Source organism: Poecile atricapillus, chromosome 9 (genome assembly GCF_030490865.1).
Source record: "Poecile atricapillus isolate bPoeAtr1 chromosome 9, bPoeAtr1.hap1, whole genome shotgun sequence".
Lineage (NCBI taxonomy): Eukaryota > Metazoa > Chordata > Aves > Passeriformes > Paridae > Poecile > Poecile atricapillus.
The window spans coordinates 22,742,090-22,748,603 of NC_081257.1; positions in this window are offsets into that span (position 1 = coordinate 22,742,090).

The window sequence follows — 6,514 nt, forward strand, 5'->3', positions numbered from 1 at the left end:
GTGACAGGGCCACATGGCCACGGAGGAGCACAGAGCCACACTGAGCTCAGCAGTCTCCAGCCAGGAGTGCTGGGAAGAGATGTTTAACATGTTCATTTATAACAGGAATAACAGGCCCTGTGTTCCCCCTCTTTTCTGTCATTTAGCATCTTTCTAGAGCAGTGCAGAGAGCTGCAGGGGAAGCAGGCTTGGAACAGCCTCACTTCTTGGGGAATTGCAGGATTGCAGGGAAGCTGCTGCTGCTGGGAATCTGGAGGGAGATGCAGGGCACCCGAGAGCAGCAAGAAGCACCTTAAAGCACTGTTAAAGCAGTGTATTCTGCACACACAGCCACCTGTGCTAAGTATTTTCAGCCTCTTCATCTGACCCTGCAGAATTCTGCAGAGATTCCCCTGGATACTTAAAATCTTGCTAACAAAAGAATAAAAAGTGGGGAAGAGTTTAATCACATGTGGCATACAATCGTAGTAAATAACCTTCAACCTTGTGCTAGCAGTTTTATTGTGCTTGCAGTTTATTGTGAGCAAAAATAAAAATACTCTAATTGCCTTCAAAGTGTATTTGCATCTACTCTTCACTGAAGACAAAAACCACCCCAGTTTGCTCAGAATCAGGGATTGAGACTGGAAACTTGGAAAAGAGGAGGGGAACACTACTGTTAGCTTTCATTTGGCTAATCGTTCAGAGAGGCTCTGTAAGAGCAGATATTTCATACCCAACTAAACTGCACTGTTACTTCCCCTTGGTTGCCCAAAAGTAAAATATTTCAGCCCCCTGAAGAGTAAATAACCCTCAAGTGTGGGATGCAGTACTTTAGCTAAACTCACTTTTCACCTCCTCACCTAAATCATATTTTATTGGATTGAGAGATTTTCACCCACAGCCCAAGACTGACCCAGGACATGGCCTTGGAACGAAGAGCACAAACTCAACAATCCTTTCACACAACCTGTCCTGCCCAGGACTCCTCCCTGAGCCACTAAAAGGTGGCTGTGAAAAGAGCAGCAGTTTGAGCCACTGGTTCCAAAAAGGGGTGAAATTGGAAACAGTTCAGGGAATCAGAGATCCAGAGAAAAGGGCATAAATTCATTCCTGACAATCTGGGACATCAGTGAGAAAGAAGCATTTGAGTTCAAATCAGGCAACTCTTTTTGCTTTGTGCTGGCAACCTTGAAAATAAGGCTGAGGTCAAAGCATTGCAATGGAATTCCTGAAATTACTGGGATGAAGAAGTGAGGGCTAATTCTGGCCAGTCTCTGCCAGAGCAGTGCCCTGCATGGGAACACCTGTGTCCATCTCCCCATCCCACACAGCACCAGGGTGGGTGTGCACAATGGGAAAAGCACACAGGAGTGTGGGACTGGAGAGGGAAGGAGCCACCTCACACCCCCCCAGTGCACCAGGAGTGGTTGTGTGCTGCACTGGGATCCTGTTCCCACCACCACAGTCAATGCCAGGAATTCCTGCTGCAGCTGGAGTTTGCTTTCTCCTGCTCCCTGTGCACAACCCCATGGCTGGAGGGCAGGGTGGATGTGCTGCCATGGGATTTCTTCAGGAAAAGCCAGAGTGTCTGAGCTGGAGGTGCCAAGGCTGTCCCAAGCAGCCCAAGCTCAACCAGGGGCACTGCAGGAAAAGCCATTCCACTGCCCCAGCCCAGCTGAAGCTTTCCTGCTGCCATATGGAGGAAGTGTTTCCCCTGAACTCTCATCCTGCAGTCAGCTCCAGCTGCTGCACTGCTTTGTCTCTGAGCTTTCATCCACCTCTCAGCCTTGCTCTGCATCAGCCTCCCCCTGCCCTCCAGCCTGGCTCATCAGGAGACCTGCAGAGCTCACACTGAGGGACTCCATTTGTGTTTCCCTTCCCCTGTTCCCCTTTTTCCCCCTCAGCTGTTCCCTGTGCAGCCCTGACTCGCTGCTGGCTGTCACTGAGAGTCACATCACGCCTGGTGCCACCTCCCCACACTCCCCAAACCCCTTCCCTCTGCTCCAGTTCTCCACCTGCCCTCACTCCTCAGCACATCACAAACCCCTGTTACATTTCCTATCGATATGAAAGCAACAAAAGACTAATTTTCCTTTCTAGGGAGGTACAGGAGATTTACCATTAAATTTGTACTGCTGTAGAATTAAGTAGACCAAAGGAATGCTGAAGCATAATGAAAGCATCATAACAATTTTTTGAAATGCATGGAAATAAACACTTTGGAAAATCTGGAATTGATCATTAAGTAAAATATTCAGAAGTGACTAAATGACTTAAGAGCTTACATCTCATTAACTTCAGTGGTGTGACAAGTTCAAAATCAGGTAAATGAGATTTTTCTTGGGTGCATCTGGAAGCATTAACTATCCTTAAATTCTCAGCAGCTGTGAAACATTTTATGTGGAATTTTATAACATGGAGGTTTTTTTCCCAAAAAAGTCACTTGAAACCATAATTTTTATCCCCATTATGGGAGCTGAGGGATGGAATTTAAATCATATAATCCTCAGTGGAGTCACTGATTCGCAGTGATTAAAGTTAAAAGAAAGAACTTTAAAAACTGCAATTCCAGCTTTCTGCTCACAACTGGAGTAAAAGTTCTTGGCAGCTTTTTTTGAACCAGTTTTTCCTGCCAGGGCCTGTCCTTGCTGTGGCATTCCCTGGGCCTTGGATAAACCTGGATGTTCCTGAAGCTGCATCCATGCACAGCTTTTTCCAGAGCAGCCAAGCCCGTGCTGGGGAGCTCCAGGTCACTCCAGGAGCCCATCCCTCAGTCCTGCTCCTCTCTGTGCCCCACAGTGAGCCACAAATCCCACCATGAAACCACTCCCAACACTGCTGAAACCACTCCCAACACTGCTGAATTCAGCCTCCAAAATACTGCAGGGAAAGGGGGATTGGAGAATGGTTGAAGTGAAGAGGTTTGGTGCCTCATTTCATTTCTCTGGCCCCCAGTTTTCCAGTGTTTTCCATTCAAACATAGATGCTATGACACCTCTACATATCCAGTGAGGAGACAGCCAGGAGCTGGACTTCAGTGATCCTTGTGGGACCCTTCCAACTCAGGATAATTTATGATGCTATAATTCATATTTTTCATAACAACCAAGTTTTTCTGATTTGCCTCTTGTTGGTGGGAGCCCAGGATGCATTCCTAGAGAGCAGCATCCACTCACAGCAGGAAAACCAAACAGCAAGTGGGGGTACAGCTCTACTCCCACTGTGCCTCACCTGCTTCTGCCTCCCCAGAACTGCACATACAGTAGATCACCATGGAATGAAGCTCCCCAGAGCAGCTGGGGCTGCCCCTGGATCCCTGGAATGTCCAAGGCCAGGCTGGACACTGGAGCTTGGAGCACCTGGGACAGTGGGAGGTGTCCCTGCCATGGCACTGAGTGGGATTTAAGGTCCCTCCCAACCCAAACCATTCCATGATTCCATAATAATAACAATAATCATTCATAATAATCAATTTTACTGCATCTCTCTCCTTTGCTGAAACAAAACCACGGGTGTTTTGACACGGATTTGTAAAACAGACATCAATAACTCTGGTAGTGCCAACACCATCCCCGTGGCTGGACTCAGACACTGAGCAAAACCTCGGGCAGTTTTTATAGGAAACAGAGACAAAGCCCAGCGCTGCACTCCACATGCCATCATCTGTACAAACTGCAGACCAAAGCTGAGCCTAAAAAACCCAAAGGGAAGGAGGGAGAGAACGGGAGGAGCCTCTGCAGAGCTGAGGTTGAGTGTGAGAGCCCAGCCCTGCTCCTGCCCCAAGGAGGAACACAAACAGCAGCCCCAGCAGCTCCCCAGGCTGCCCCAGCCTGCCCTGGAGAGCAGGGAGAGGAAGCTGCAGATGTTGAAATGCACCACTGATCACTCCCAAGGAAGGAGATCCTGCAGTGCCAACAGCTCCTTAAGGCCGTCTGCAGGTCCCTGAAGGGCAGCTTGAAGCAGGTTGTGTGGGAAATGATGCCTTTAGAGTTACTCAACTGCTCCCTATCCTCCCCCAGGGAAGTTTTGCTGCCCCACATCCCTGGGGACTAATTCCAGAGGAGTGGATTCTGTGGCTTCCACTTTCCTTCGTGTCAAGGCTGATAGTGGAGCTACAAACCTTCAGGGTTATCAACCACAAGGAGCTTTTCCTGAGCTGTTTATCAGAAGAGACTGGGAGAGTTATGCTCCAGCTTCAGTTGTATTTTAATGGAATCTGGACACCTAATTTCCTTTTGGCCCAATCTGAAAAATGCCATCTTGAAAGAGTTCTTGAAAGTGCTTTATTCTCCTCCAGGTAACTGTACAAATTGAATTTACACAGGGGCCCTGATCCTTGTCTTCCCAAAGCCAGTAAGAGCTGCACTGCTGCTACAGGTACCAGCTCATCCCCACAGCCTTCCTCAGCTGCCTCTGAGTTCATTGAGGCTGCCTTGATACAGAGACCAGGAAAAAGGCAGCAAAAAAATGGACCAAAAGACTTCTCACAAACCATGTACCAGGGCATGGTCTTTCCTTCTAAGCCTTGCCTGTTTATTTCTCCCATTTTCACATTTTTAACCAAACTTTATTTACTTTATTTTTCCTGGGATGAACCCCTGCCTAATTTTTGATCTGTCAAAATCTCTGCTGACCTTTGGCTACCAAGTAGAAACAAAAAGCTAAATCCAATCATCATCTATAACCCATTCCTGGCTATAGCCTACTTGTTAAATGTAGTCATAATAAAAATTCATTCTCTGAGCAAATAAATTCTTCCTCTGCTGGGGTAAGAAGGATGGCACCTGCTTCTATTAAAGATCCAACACAAACACTCCAATTACCCCAGCACAAAGAACAGGACTTGTGTCAGGTATAGAATATATATTAGATATATACATAATTATATAAAAAATATGGGCAAGGAGCCTTTCTCTCCCCCTGACACACAGAAAGCAGAGCAGCTTCACAATCTCTCACTGGATTCTCCCCTCACATTTATCCAGTCAGCAAACACGAGCCTAATAGCACAAGCTCAAATGATCAGCTTGATAAAAGATAAAATAGATACTTTGACTACTTTGCCTGTAGGAAATAATTTAAAAGCCATTTAATAATTCAAATCATATGCAAAACAAGATACTGTAGTATTTAATATCAGGTTTTCTTATCTCTATAGGGAAGGCAGCATAGAAACCACCAGTGCTGGGTGGCAGAAAGCACTGAATAAATGGAGTTAAAGGGTTAATAATAGTTCAGGTCTTTTCATCTAAAGAGCCTGAATATTCTCCAGCACTTTTAAGGCAGAAGTTCCTCCTGCTGCATGTTCCTTGCCACAACCCCAGAGGCCTTGTCCTTGTGAAGTTCCTGAGGCTCAGCCATTTCCAGCTCTCCAGCACCTCAGTCCTTCTGGAACCTCCTTCAGACAGCACCTCTGAGATCTCACCTCAAAAACAACAGCTTCTTCATCTTCTTACCCCTTCACATGCTGAGTGGGGAGAAAGAGTTTACACATAAAATCATTAATCTTAATACTTTTCCAATATCTGTGTGATTTTTCTAACCTCTGCCACGAGTGAAAGCGAAGCTGTCAGGGAATGAAAGGGCAAATAAATCCTCACCAATTCATCCCTCAGATGAAGTCTGGAAAACCTCCAGCCTCTCAATCAGCACATCCCTGTCCCTGATTTACTCCAACTACCCAGAGCTAAACAGATTTCTTATCATTTTATTTGGAGAGGTGAGTGACTGATGGCTGGGGCAGGAAGGATCCCAAGTCCTGCCGGTGAGGATTTGTTGGAATGACAGCAGGGACAGAAATTCCCAACAAACCCTGGCAGGGACAAAAGAGAGGAGTCAAACTGCTGGGAGGGAGCAAAGCTGCATCTTCTCAGGAAAATCCAGGGACACTTTCCAGGCTGACAGACCTTGAAAGCACCACAATCTTTTGAGAGAAGCTGCTACAGAATGCTGGGGATTTCAGGCAAGGAACCTGAAGCAGCTCCAGCCATGGTGGTTTGTATTTAATGTCCATGAGTAATAAATCTCCTTTGTAATTTGAAAGTTCCCAAGCCTATCCATCGTTCAGACCTTTATTAATTGTGAATGTGCCATGATGAACTCCTGGCAGAGCGTGCTGCACACCTGGATGTGCAGAATCCCAAAGTGCTTGCTATGAATTAACCAAACACTCACCAAAATATAAATTCCTGCTGATTCCAATCCTCCTGTGACAGCTTCTACCCTAATGTGGCTCCTGGTTAGAATTAGCAACTGTGCAATTAACACCTTACTCAAACACAATTTGCACTGTGACAAAGGAGAATTTTGTTCAAATAAAGATTTCAGCGTTTGACTTGCAAGTTGTACATGTCATGGAAACATGGCTGGGTGACTGATGAGATTCTTGCTGCTTCAATTGTAATTCTACCCAGGAAAATGGTGTCCTTCCATGGAAAATAGCAATAAATCACATATGCATATTCCTGTCATGGGAGGCAGGTGGAAAAGTGCTCTCAGTACAATAATTCTGGCTTGACTTTGCATATATTTC